The sequence below is a fragment of the Scyliorhinus torazame genome, chromosome 9, assembly GCF_047496885.1.
Source record: "Scyliorhinus torazame isolate Kashiwa2021f chromosome 9, sScyTor2.1, whole genome shotgun sequence".
Lineage (NCBI taxonomy): Eukaryota > Metazoa > Chordata > Chondrichthyes > Carcharhiniformes > Scyliorhinidae > Scyliorhinus > Scyliorhinus torazame.
This window is the reverse complement of record NC_092715.1, coordinates 27,868,633-27,883,249: the sequence shown is the minus strand read 5'-3', so window position 1 is coordinate 27,883,249 and position 14,617 is coordinate 27,868,633. Positions and strand designations below refer to the sequence as shown.

The window sequence follows — 14,617 nt, the reverse complement described above, 5'->3', positions numbered from 1 at the left end:
AAAATACTGTCACGCCAAATTTTAATTTAATACAGGTGTTGCATTTCGGCAGAAAGGAGGCAATCCAGACTTAATGGCCCAATTCTAAAGTGTGTTCAGGAACAGAGGGACGAGGGGGTGCATGTGAATCGCTCTTTGAAGGTGACAGCATATATTGAGAGTGTGTTTAGCAAGGGATATGGGATCTTGGAGTTCACATAGTGGCATTGAGTACAAAAGCATGGAAGCTATGCCAAGCCTACATAAAGCTCTGGTTAGACTACAGTTGGGAGTATTGTGTCCGGTTCTGCTCACCACATTCAGGAAAAGTGTGAGAGGGTCTTTGAGAGGGTGCACAAGGAATTTACCAGAATGGTTGCAGGGATGGGGGTTTTTGATTACAAGGTTAGGTTGGAACTGCTGGAGTTATTTCCTTGGAGCAAAAGGGATTACCGGGATATTTGTCAGAGGTGTACAAAAACATGGCAGCTTTATATAAGGAAGACAATGAAACATTCTTCTAATTAGCTGACTGCACAAGGAGATTGAAGATTTTGGGCAAGAGATGCAGGGGTGAAAATGAGGGGGAACGCTTTATCCCTACCAGTGATTGGGAATGGCATGGACCTCACTGCCCATGGGAATAGAAATGATGTGGCACACTAGGAAGTGTTACAAAACCAGGTTAAAGTCCAACAGGTTTATTTGGAATTACGAGCTTTCGGAGCGTAGCTCCTTCATCAGGTGAGTCTGAATCTACCTGTTGGACTTTAACCTCATGTTGCAAGACTTCTTTCATGGGAATAGTGGAAGTGAAAACAATCAATGATTTCAAAAGGAAGCTGAAGGAAATAAACTTACAGGGTACATGGGCCAAGCAGGAAAGTGGGACTGACTGGATTGCTCCACAGTGAGCTGGCAAGAATTTGAAAGGTTTTCTTCTGTACCATTAATGACTAGTACCGAATCAAAGTTGTTTTGTGTCATTTTCACAGGCCTTCCTGTAATGCACCACAACTTACATAAATTTGTTCTGTAATTGTGGGCTGTATTGCGTAAATGGTAAGATTATCCAATAGAGCATGATCATACTCATTAGTATTTTTAATCGCACATCACATCGATGGGATCACACTTAGAATACGGTGTACAGTTTTGGCCTCCTTACCTTTTAAAAAATAAATTCAGAGTACCCAATTCACTTTTTCCAACGTAGGGGCAATTTAGTGTGGCCAATCCACCTACCCTGCACATCTCTGGGTTATGGGGCGAAACCCACACAAACATGGGGAGAATGTGCAAACTCCACACGGACAGTGACCCAGAGCCGGGATCAAACCTGGGACCTCAGCGCTTTGAGGCAGCAATGTCAACCATTGATGAGATGAGGAGGAAAGCTTTTCCTGTCAGAGGGTTGTTAGGATATGCAATTCTCTTCAACAGAGAGCAGTGGAGGCTTGGTCGTTGAATATATCCTCGATGAGCTTGACTGATTCTTGATCTACAAGGGACTCGAGGCTTATGTGGGGCGGCAGAAAAGTAGAGTTAAGCTCTATGGCTTGATGGGCTGAATCGCCTATTCCTGCTCCTATTTCTTCTGATCAAATGCGGACAGGAGAGTGGAATTGAGGCCACAATCAGATAAGCCATGCATGATCTTATCAAATCAGGCTCGAGGGGCCAAATGATCTACTCCTGCTTCTAATTTATGTGTTTGTATGCATAACCCTGTGCAATTTTTGCAAGACTCAATATTTCCTGTGCTCCATTCCTCTTGCAATAAAGATCAATATACATTTGCTTTTCCAATTGCTGCTGTACATGCAGGTTAACTTTATATGTTTTTTGTACAAGCAACCCAAGTTTCTCTGAACATCATCGCTTCTTGGCTTTTTGGCTAGATCAAGTGTAGTATCTGCTCGGCCTTTTGGCTCAGATTTGGTATGTCTCTCTTGTGGGGACCATGAATTGGATTCAATTTGAATTGGTTTTTGGAGCAGACAAGGAGCTGGATTAGGGGTTTGCCCCTGTCCACACTCTGAGCCCTGGCTTTGTAACTCAGAAAAAGTCATTTAAAAAAAACGTTTCTCTGAACATCAACATTTACAAGTTGCACGTCTTTTGGAAAATATTCTGCTTTTCTGTTCCTACAAACAAAGTGACAAACCTCACATTTCACTCCATTTCTCACTTTGCTGGCCATCCATTTAACCTCTTTATTTCTTTGCAACCTCGCTTCTATTTCCCCTATCCATAAACATTTTGGTGGCCCTTCACTGGTCTGAAAAACAATCCCAACACTCAGACTTATTTTTTGCCATATTACAAGCCACTCCTATTAATCTAATATAATCCTTAATTTCCTTAGTAAACTACAGGTGGATATTTCCTAATGAGCTTTCGTGTTTTAATGGAACATATTTTTGGCAAAAAATTTGAATTGCTTTTCTAGCCGTTTCCCATTGTCCATTTATTGCCATATCTTTTAGTCCAACAACCCAGTCAACCTTGGCCAGCTCTCCCCTCATACTTCTGTAATTGGCTTTAGGTTCCCTGTTTGGAATTGGATTATGACCCTTTAAATGTGGAATTCAATTGTAATATGATCACTTTTTACCCCAACAGATCTTTTACTATGAAATTAACCTTACCTACACACGGGAAGCACAGTGGCACAGTGGTTAGCACTGCTGCCTCACAGCTCCAGAGACTCGGGTTCAATTCCGGCTTCGGTGACTGTGTGGAGTTTGCACATTCCCCCCCGTGTCTGCGTGCATTTCCTCTGGGTGCTCTGGTTTCCTCCCACAGTCCAGATGTGCAGGTTAGGTGGATTGGCCGTGCTAAATTGCCCCATAGTGTCCAAAGGTTAGGTGGGGTTACCGGGTTATAGGGATGGGGTGGAGGTGTGGGTTTATGTGGGGTGCTCTTTCAGGGGCCGGGGGGGGGGGGCAACAGTGGGTGGGAGTGCAGGCAGGCCTGCTGTGAAGATTAACGTGACAGATGCTTCACATGTATCAGGTGCATACTTGACATTTCCATTTCCCCTAGCTACAGATAGTGACCCCCCCCCCCTTCCCCCACAGTGCCCACTCAGCAATCCTCAATCTTCTTGATCTTCCGTGGTCTACTACTATGTCTAGGTGTGCCCCCAGGATGCGCATCAGAGGTGCAGACAGCCTGCTGCTTTCCACACCCTGTGGCCTTTGATGCCCTTGGCTGACATCCTCTGAAAAGCCTAGAGCCGGAGGGCCCCAATCGGCTTATTGGTGTCGTTGGCAGTGCCGTGCCACCCTGTTGGCCCTTGAGATGCGCTGATGTCAGCATGGGAGTGGGGGGCAAGCCCTGGGTTGACCTCCAGCGCTTCCTCCTCTCTGACGATGCCCATCGGACCCAGAGGGTCTCGATGGAATGGAGGGGCAGTTGGGCTATCTTTTCCTGCGAGATCAAGGAGAGGGCATTGTGAGCTGCACACTCGATAGAGCAGGGGAGGGGGTCTATGGCAGATGGCATGTCTGGCACCGCACCACCATGAAGAAGATGCGCTGGGGAACAACAAGCATGAAGATCGGATGTGGAGACGGTGTGAGGTGTCAGCCACTGACTTTGAGGGGGACCGGCGGCAGGCGGAACTGATGCCAGGAGAGAGCTAGTAACTTACCCTTGCAGCTCAGTGGAGGTTATTGGTCTTCTTCCTACATTGTACAGTGGCCATGGTCATGCTGCCCAAACCGACAGCCTCTGGCCACTGCCTCTCAGGCAACATTGGTGGCCTTGCTGCTAGCCCTCCGAAGTCCTCTGGGGAACAGGATGTCCTGTCTCACGTCCACAGTGTCCAGGAGCCTGGCCAGGTCGGCATCGCGAAAGCAAGGAGCAGCTCTGCGCACTGCTATGCTCGTGTGTTGACTGGAGTGAATGGTGAAGGAGCATTTAAAAGCAGCTCTCCCTTATTAGCAGCAAGCTGCTGAGGTGCGAGTCTGGCGAATCAGACATCGAGACAGCCATTAACGGCAAGTAGCTCGTGGGGGCTCATTTCCAGCTCTATGTGCCGTTAAATACAGACCATGATCTCGCCAACTCAACCATCGAGAAACACCCGTCAATCACACCCAAAATGACATTTGTCCGTTAAATCGCGCAGCGGCGTCAAAGTGCCAATTAATGATCATCTCTACATGGAAAGCACAGTCGTTTCCACAAGACTTACAATAGCAGCACCCTCCCCAAACTCCCAGAATGAATATTTTGAGAGCCATGAACACTCAAAGCTGAACTATTTTAGCCATAATGCCACCAGTTACAAAATGGAGCACGGTCAATCTAATGTAGGTTTTCTCATGTTTACTGTGTAGTGGGCATGCAAGCAAACTGAGAAGGGAAGGCGAGGCAGAAATTCTAATCAAAGAAAATGTGCTTAGCATTAGCGTTTTAAGAAAGCTTTTATAGTAGCTTTCATAGTACCACTCAATCAAACAGAGCAAGAGAAATAAGGTGCAAAGAACAAATAGCCTCTCAGGATCTGAGCACGAGATTGCTGGAATTGGATAACATTACAGCACAACAAGTGCTGTAACATGTGTTTTATTGCTCAATAAGAATGAGGAACCATTATTGACCTTATTCTAGGTTTTACTGTTTTGGGAAACCACTCATTGAATTCTGAAACGATTCCATGGTTTTCTGCAGTGTACTAAATAGTGAATGATTAAACTCATATTTGCTTCAACAGAATTTTTGTGAACAAATTTGCCATCCTATTGTTTTTATTGCTTCTCAGAAGTGCAAGTCATGACATGACTATATTTAATGCCCCTCCTTGATTGCCTTGAAATGGTAGTTATGGGCCTGTTTCTTGGAAGTAATTTAGCCGTTATGGTGATAGTGCGCACACGATAATGTATTGTAAGAAACAGTGCTCCATAATGATGTTACGCAAGGAATTAAATTGGGTTTTCTAATGCAGCAGACAGAGAAATAACCGACTGGTGTCACTAATCTGTTCCCATCCAATGTTTGTCTCGAACCAAATTCTACTGAGGCCACTTCAGAAGAACTGGATTAAGATGTATTTTTGAAAGATACCAAAAGAAATCTCCCATGGTGGTGCTCATGTCTCCACTCTCTGCCACATGTTCCCATGCACTCCTCTTCCTACGCACTAACACAGGGTTTTTCAACGTGCAGGTTGCGACCTGCGGATAGGTCGCGGGCGGGTGTCGGAGGGCTGTGGAGCGATCGGTCTCGTCATTCCCACGGTGGTCCCAAACACGGGAGAAGGGGCCAACAGCCGCTACCGGCGTTTACATCAAGAATAGCGGCCGCTACTGCCTTTTAAATGGAAATAAATGAGACTGTGTGGAGTCTTCCGGCCAGAAGTGGCAGCAGAGAGGTCACACACCCTGCGTGCACACTTTCTGTCAGGTGCCCCCTAGGTACGTGTTTGTGGTGCCAAATCATATAGCCAGAGACTCAAATAGGCACTTCACCTATTGGGCAGGATCTCACAACAGAATCTTCTGCAAAGAGCTTCACAGGAGAGTCCAGAGCAGTGCTTGTGTTATCTCTGTACAGAGCTCCAGGGCCTCTGGGTAGCAGCCTCCAAAGACAAAAACTTAATTCGGGAACAAAGCAGTAGAAAGATAATTTCTTGAGGTCTGATTTTGTCAATTGTGCCAATGCAAATAAGGATGTAAAGCTCATGTGTGTTATATACAGGGAAGTACTGGCAAATGAGAGAAGTTCCAGATTCTGAAAAAGTGATGGGTGAAAAATTCCTTTTGAGATTGAGACCCCATAGTCAGTTCTTGATTTGGAGCGGACTCCAAATTAAAAGACTATGCTGCTGTAGCTGAGCTGTAATACCACATTAAAAACATGCCAAAAGCCCATGAGGCTGTCAGCATTCTGGTGCAACATCTCCCAGGAGTATTCAGTGCTGAGTTTAAAAAAAAGATTTTGTTTGCAATTGCCCTTCACAACGACCTACATGTGCGAGGTTGGATTTTCCGCTTTCATAAAGATGAAGACGGCACAAAGGAACTGGCTGAAGTCTGTACCTGAGATGCGCATTGTCCTCTCCTCCTTTGAACTTGATTCAAGTGAGGCCATGAGGACCAAGCAGGCTCCCCTTTTGGAGTTAAAGGTAAGCGAACGTGGCGTGTGTCACGAAAGTCGGTTGGCGTAGGCCCCGCAGATCGGCCACCCGCCCACGAAAAAGATGAAAAAAACTGCACTAGCATATCCTTTCTTTCACTCTTTTATTCCTCTTTGACACTTCTGGGAGATAAGGCTTCCTTCTGTACGGAGAGATTCGGTGAAAAGGGATTATCTGAAATCACAAACTGAAACAAAAAAGTGATGGGCACCCCAGCAAGCACGAGCCATTCAGCTATGGCTGAATTGGGAGAAAATTGGGGAGGGGGGGTGCGGGGGGGGGGGGGGGGGGGGCCAAGTTGGAAGACAAATAGCACTGGGATGAAACTGCAGAGAAAACTGGTGTAGAAAAAGGAAATGAGAATGTGAAAATAGATGGCAAGGGAGTTAGAAGTAAAATATACGGCATCAAACAAAGGAGTAAAAGATAAGCCACAAAGTCGACCTCGAATTAAAAATACAAGGAGGAATGATCAGTTTTCGCAATATAGTAGGAACCAAAAACTGCGACGAGAGAGCAGAGCAGAGGTGGTTTGAGCTGCTGCTGCATGAAAGCTTGCAGGACTTTGTGCAGTTATGTCAGAGGTCAGTGGCTTTCCTCCTTTAACTCTACAGCACAGGGGAGGGGATCAGGAGAATGGCAGCTTGCATGGAGGATGGTGGAGTGGAAGAGGGGTCCGAGGATGGAGTCAGGGGCATGGAGGAGTAAAAGACAGAAGAGCCTTGCATGGTGGGGGATTGTGGGAACAATAAGTCAAAGGTAAGAAAATGAGGGGCCTAAAGGGCAGTGGCAGTGCTGACCACATATGGGTTCATCTTTGGACGCTGGCTTGCAGAATCTTGACAGGGTTTAAAACTCCACTCCCAACATTTCAATTATCCTTGCTGAGCGTGATCTGAGACAATGTCTTTTACCATGCATAAAAGGGAGGGTCAACCGAGCCTGCAAGTTCAAGTCTGTTCCACAGAGTGGGGATTACACACTGGACACTGACATGAACATTCAATAAAGAGTGAAGGAAAAAGGACAACAATGTCCCCAACTCCCTGTAACCATCAGTGTGTGCCAACCATAAGGCGCGTCAGTCCATTTTGCCCTCTAAGTTTCAACAAATAACAATGATCCACACATGAATCAAGCGAAGCCTACGTCATGCAAATTATTTGCAAGTGAAATTTAAATTTGAAAAAAAAAAAGACCATGCGACATTTGTGCTTTCAGAAGGCTTATGTTAGTGAAAATGGATTTGAGCACAAAAGTTGTCATAATGTAGGGTCTCCTTGTTTGCCCCGGAGGCTCTTTTATAGCCCACCCGCAATGACTGCATTATCAGCTCTCAGCGGGTTTCACGGCTGAAAGGCTTCCCCGCCACATGATCACACGTGTCTCCTGTGCGTGCCACATGGTCACAAGCGTCTCCTGTGCATGTCACGTGATCACACGTGTCTCCTGTGTGCGCCACTGGCACTTTACATTTTTATTGTAATCGCAAGGGAAACAAGAAAATGCAAGAGAGTGGATTTGTGCACGCTTTCAGTTCTGCTTCATTAACAGCACGCCACCGACAAATTTCTGTCCAATATATATTTTCCTTTCGTCATCTTTTCTCCATCCTTTTCTCCTAAAGGCAATTAGCCAGAGAAAAATAAGCCAGAGTTACATAGACATGAAGTGCCCTTGATTGTGCCCAAGTGCGCATTCTTCACATGGGGGCACTGGGATATTCAACCAAAGGAGGAATCATCACTAAACCGAAACCAGAACTTACCTGGTGTCCAGCAGAGGTATGATCACGGGACAGGAATGGAAGAGGAATCCTAGCTGTTTGTTTACTCCCTAGCTACTGGGGACAGATATTAATTGTGATATCTCCTATTGTGTCCAGCTTGAAGTAAATTAAAACAGAACAAAACAAGAATTGATTCCAGGGTATTTTGGTCTGTATAACTGAACCATGCACAACTTGGCATAGCCATTGAGAGAGCACATGGTCAGCAAGTGACTTGATCAAAAATCACTTATCGATGACAGCTGCTTTCCCCTTCAAAGCACTGCATTACAAATTTCCCTGAGGCTTTCCATTAAGATTTCTAAATATTACTGTGGTTTAATTAATCAATAACTGACTGTTAATCAAGTCATGCTTCTTGCCACTATATCCAAAGTCACTTCACTGCTTCAATGGTCCTATTTCTGCAAACGTGCAAAGGATGACCGCATCATATTTGGAGAAATTGTAAACAATTATAACTAAAATACAGGCCTTTTGCAGTTACCATTATTCCATTATTAGAACCGAGAAACAGTATTGCTGACTTATAACTCAGCCAATCACCTACATTTTATAATTTGATGTATTTGCCAATTTAGTTAAAGATCTTGCCCCCATGGCTCAGTAAATAGGGGTGCTATGTGTCATATTTCCCAGTCCCTCTTTTCTTTCTTCACTCGTGGACTCTTGAAAAATGAAATGAAATGAAAATCGCTTATTGTCACAGGACAAGTAGGCTTCAAATGAAGTTACAGTGAAAAGCCCCTAGTCGCCACATTCCGGCGCCTGTTCGGGGAGGCTGTTACGGGAATTGAACCGTGCTGCTGGCCTGCCTTGGTCTGCTTTCAAAGCCAGCGATTTAGCACTGTGCTAAACAGCCCCTTCTGTTTCCAGTGGGCATTGTCGAGTGTTTCCTTCATTCTTTAAACCTGACTGGCGGTTGCTGGAGTGCAAGCTGGGGTAAAGCGGCCAGTGCCTCACCTCTACATTTAGTTAATCCCCAGAAAGCCCATTCTGACCTCTTCCTTTGATCAGGAGGCTCTGGCCATTCCTGACTAGACCCCTCCACCCTCGTGTCAATGTTGTGACCCTGGCCCTCCCTAACTTCTCAGTCCTCCATTGAGTCGATGCTGGCTGTGGAGTGCATGCCACCAGAGGCAAATGCGAGGTCAGTGCTTGTTAACCATAAAGCATTAGCTCGGTCCAGTCCCCGTTCCCTAGTGACCAGGACTTGGGGCCTATAGTCTATCCCTCTAGCTCTGCTTCTCTCTCTCTAGCTATGCTTCTTAAGTAAAAAGGCAAAAAACCTTTTTTTTAAGTGAGCTCTGTTGCATGGCACTTTTTAAATGGACAATTAATTGCTCTTTTTTTTTTAAATATCAATTTATTTATTTGGCACTGTTTTATTTTTGCTTAGCAAGTTGTTTAGGTCAACACGCCATTAAGACTGCCAACATACCATATTGTTTCAGTGACTGGTGTACAATCGACGCCCAGGTCCCTTTGTAGGTCAACATTTCCCAATTTAATCGCCATTTAAATAATAGTCTCTCCATTCTGTTTTTCCGACCACAGTGGAGAACTTCACACTTACCACGTTATACTGCACCTGCCTCATATTTGGCCACTCAGTCAACTTGTCTAAATCATCTTGAAGCTTCTTAACATTCTCCTCACCACTCATATCCCCAGCAAGTTCTGCATCATCAGAAAACTTGGAAATATTACTTTTGGTTCCCTCATCCAAATCATTGATGCATGTTGTGAATACCTAGGGCCCAAGCACTGATTCTTGCAGGGCCCCTGGTCACCAGTTGGCACTTCAAAAAGATCCATTTATTCCTACACTGTTTCCTGTCTGCTAACCAATTCTCAATCCATGCCAATATATTACCCCCAATCCCATGCACTTTAATTTTGCACAGTAAACTATTTTATCAAAAGCTTTTTGAGAATCCAAATACACTACATCCCCTGGTTCTCCCTTGTGTACTCTGCTTGTCACATCCTCAAAAAACTTCGGTGGATTGTCAAACATGATTTACCTTTCATAAATCCATGCTGACTTTATCTAATCCCATTGATATATTCCATATGTCCTGTTATCACATCCTTTATAATAGACCCGAGCATTTTCCCTACTACTGATTTTAGGCTAACCGGTCTATAATTCCCCGTTTTGTCCCTCCCTCCTTTTTTAAATAACCGAGTTATATTTGCCACGGTCCAATCTGCAAGGAATCTACAGAATTCTGGAAGTTGACTACCACGCATCCAGTATTACCATGGTCACCTCCTTTAGTACTCTGGGATGTTGAGTATCTGGTTCTGGGGATTTATCTACTTTCAGTCCCATCAATTTCTCCAGCATCATTTTTTTAGTAATACTAATTTCCTTCAAATTCTCCTCATCAGACCCTTGGATCTCTAGCATTCTGGGAATTTATTTGTGTCTTCCTCCATGAAGACCAAACTAAAATAGTTGTTTAATTGCTCTCCCATTTTCATGTTCTCTATTATAAATTCTCCCGTTTCAGACTGCAAGGGATCTACATTAATCTTTACCCTTTAGATGCCAATAGAAGCTTTTACAGTCTTCTTTCATGTTACTTGCAAGTTTACTCTTGCACTCTATTGTCCCTTCCTAATCAATCCTTTGGTCCTCCTTTGTTGAATTCTGAACTGCTCCCAATTCTCAGGGCTACTACTTTTTCTCGCAATTTTATACAAGTTCACCCGATGTTTGTGTCTATCTATTTACATTGTTTATTTTATGTTTGCCCTCTGTTTTTTCTTTTCATGTACGGAATGATCTGTTTGAGCTGTATGCAGAAAAATACTTTTCACTGTACCTCATTACACGGGACAATAAACAAATCCAATCCAATCCAACTTCTCTTCGGATCTAATATTAGCCTTAATTTCTTTTGTTGCCAATGGTTGAGCCGCTTGTCTGGTTGTGTTTTTGTGTCAGAAAGGAATTTAGAATTGTTGCAATGCATACATTCGTTCCTTAAACATTAGCCACCTCTTATCCACCATTATGCCTTTTAATCAAGTTTCCCAATCCAACTTCGCCAACTTGTACCTCATACCTTCCTAGTTTCCTATGTTTAGATTTGGGACAATAGTTTCAGATCGGACTTCTTCACTTTCCATCTTAATAAAGAATTCTATCGTGCTATGGTTGCTGTTACCTAAAGGACCCCGCACAATAAGATTACTAATTAACCCCTTCTCATTGCATAATATCAAATCAAGGAAAACATGTTCCCTCGTCGGTACTCGGCATATTGGTCAAAAAAAAAACCTCATACAGAAGAGATTTTATATATATTTTATGATATATTCTATGATATTCTATGATGATATTTACGAGAATGGCTCCAGAGGTGAAGGATTACTGAGAATCTGGGGTTGTTCTCCTTAGAGCCAAGAATCTAGCGGGGATTTGATTGAGGTGTATAAAATAACTAAGGGTTTAGAAAAAATAAATAGAAACCGTTTCCATTGACTGAAAGACCGATAATCAGGTGGCCCAGGTTTAACTTCATTGAAGTTAATTAGCAAAAGAACTAGTGCTTAATGAAGATAAACCTTTACGGAAAACGTGGTTAGGATTTGGAGTGCACTTCTTCCCTTATATTGTGGTGGATACAAATTCAAGTCCATATTCAAAATTGCAGAAAAATAATACAAGGAAAGACGGGTGGTTGGAGGGAGGCAATCTGATTGGATTTCCCTTCGAAAAATCTGGCACAAACATGATGGGCTGAATGGTTTCTTTCTGCGCTACTGTATCCTACAGGCCAAAAACGCATCACAACGACACTCAAAGGAAGATGTTGAGACCTAAGGGGATGGTGGTTGTGGAGTGGAAGAGGGATCGAAGGATGGAGCACGGAGGAGTGGAAGCCTGGCATATGCATGTGTGTGGACAACCTAAAGAAACACCTGGGCCCATGGTTTCTCTCCCTGGCCCTGCTTACACCTAGTTGGCATCACATCTGTCGAAGGCCGGATGCTTGAAAAACGAAGGCTCTGTAATGCAGGAGGGGATGAATATCTGGAATGATAATCTGACAAAACGTGAGTGAATCAGCTCAAAAGTAGCAAAAACTTTAAATGAGGACCCTTAACTGATCAAATTCTCTTCTCAAGTAACACAAAGCTCACCAATGGTTAAAGTGGGATCTAGACATGATATGTGGCCACCACTTTCCTTCTTTACTCAGAAATAACATTTATGAAAAGAAAAATCTGAATATGTTACTATGTTGACCGTATTCATACAGTAAGTTCCATGTCCAACTTTGGATCGCTCATTTTAGTCAGGTTATAATTTCAGATTTCCTCACCCCGACCATTTTGAAATTTCAGTCGTGAGGCTTCGTTTTTCAAACACGCAGCCTTTGAGAACATGGAGCCTGCCAAAATTTACCTTACAGGGAACTGAGATTTTGTTTGGAGCCTGGAGATCGGGTTTGAAATTTCAGCTGGACTTCGGTCCTGTTGCTGTGGGACAAAACCCAGGATGGAGCACAAGCATACCCCTCTGACCGGCATGGTGTGGACAAACAAACTCGAGGGGCGCGCAGCAGCAGAAAAAATTGTCACAAAATGAAACTGGACAAAAATGTGTTCGACAATTTTTAAATACAGTTAAATAAATAATATAAATGGTTTAAATTAAACATTGATTTTGAGTACCTCTATCAAATCTCCTCCCAACCTTCTCTTCCCCAAGGAGGACATCCCCAGCTTCTCCAATCTACATAACTGAAGTTCCCCATCCCAGGAATTATTCTCATAAGCCTTACCTGCACCTTCTCTAATGCCTTCACATCCTTGCTGAAGTGTGGAGGCCCAGAACTGGAGGTAATATTGCAGTTAAGGTTGAACCTGTAATTTCTACAGGTTTATCATAACTTATTCGCTTGTGTGCTCTATGCAACTATTTAAAAAGCCCAGGATCCTGTCCATATGCTTTTTAATCGTTCTTTCAACCTTCCCTGCCACCTTTAATGATTTACGCACATATATTTCCGTGTTCCTGTGCACGTCCACCTGCTTTATAATTGCATTCTTTATTTTATATTGCCTCTCCCCATTCTTCCCACCAAAATGAATCTCTTTTTGAACCAAAATGTGACCAATCTGATGTCTATGTTCAGTGACCTGCGAACAGGTCACCTCACACATTAAACATTTATGTAATGTGCAACAGTACAGAAGCAGGTTATTCAGCCAATCAGTGATGTTCTGTGCCACATGCACCGTTTAGTCTAATCCTACTCTCCTGCTTGCTATCTGTTAATATGCCTATTGATTGAAAAAATATCTAATTTCCTTTGAAAAGGCTATTTCAACAATGGCAGCTAATTCCCCATTTTAACCGTATTCCATATTCAATACATTTTTCTAACCCACTTTTAATTATTTGACCATCTCGGAGGCAAACAGAACACATCAATCCCTACAGTATTCACCTATCAAAGCCCTTCTTAATTTTGACTTTCATAAAGACGCCCCTGAACCATGACAGCTCTAGTGAAGAAAAGGTATAATCAAACAACTGTTCATATTGACAACTCATGATCGATGGCAGCATCCCCCATGTACTCTGTCCATTGCACTTACTTTGTATTAAATGATATCTCAAAGCAAAGTTAAGAGAGTTATAATAAAAAATGAGGCCAGTCAAGAACGTGAGTGGAAATCTTTTTGAAAAAGCACCCAACTGCACGGTTTTTCAAACTCAGGGTCACGACCCACAGTTGGGTTGCGGGCAGGTGTTGGGAGGCTCGCGGAGCGATCAGTTGTGGCTTTCCCAATCGCGGGAGAAGCGCCTGACGGCCGCGACTGGCTTTTTTAAATGCCAGCCGCAGCCGGTTTAAGATTGAGAATGCCGGCCGCGACTGCCAGCAGCCGCAACATTTTGCCTTGCTCCAATCAATTGCCACCCAGATTATTCAATGGTTGATCAGCTTTCCTAATGTCACATCCGGCGCCCCATTGTTCCGCTAACCAATAGGAGGAGGCTGGGGCGGTACTTCCAGCGGTGGGACTGTTGGAGCCTGGGCCTGTGAAGGACACGGAGAGCAGCCGAGTGATGTTTGTGTGAGACGCGAGAATGCCGGGTTACAATGCTGGCAGTCAGCACCAGTTCACTGGCTTCCACAAGTGCTTCAATGGCTACACTATCACAGGTAGGCGGAACTATGTGATAGCTACATATACAGGGATTGCAGCAATTTATTTGTTCTTCAAACTGAGATCCAAAAAGAAAGCACCAGCAACAATAACAGAAAACAAATGATGTGTGGTTCTCCTCTGGGGCAGGGCAAATGAAATGTAAGGACAGCATATGAAATCTTTGTGACTGTTTGAAACCTCTGCAATCGTGTCACTATAATGGCATATTATAAGTTATCAGTCTTCACAAATAAAACTCATGGGACGCCATGTGCTGTTTAAAAAGAGTGCCGTCTGCATGCATGCCCACTCAGGAGGACCGGCAGTGCGCAGACCCCGTGCCCAGTTGGACAGACAGCCACCTCCTGACATCAGCCGCTATCCCAATACTGTCTCCTCCTGACGTCAGCGCGCTGTCGCAGGACCAAATTTATTTTTAGAAACAAGAGGATTCCCACCAAAAGCGGCGGCAGAGAGGTCACATGTCCGGCATGTACACTGACATCACGCGATCCGTGCTT

General features: G+C 44.0%; 1 protein-coding gene and 1 non-coding gene across 10 annotated transcripts in view; one reads left to right on the top strand and one right to left on the bottom strand.

Annotated features, from left to right (window-relative positions):
- The window catches only part of clcn3 (chloride channel 3), a 281,546-nt gene that overhangs the window by 109,188 nt on the left and 157,741 nt on the right, over positions 1 to 14,617 (bottom strand). The window lies entirely within an intron of this gene.
- Positions 1,857 to 2,049, top strand: LOC140430153 (U2 spliceosomal RNA). The gene has a single exon (XR_011949336.1). It is a non-coding gene; the product is annotated as a U2 spliceosomal RNA (small nuclear RNA).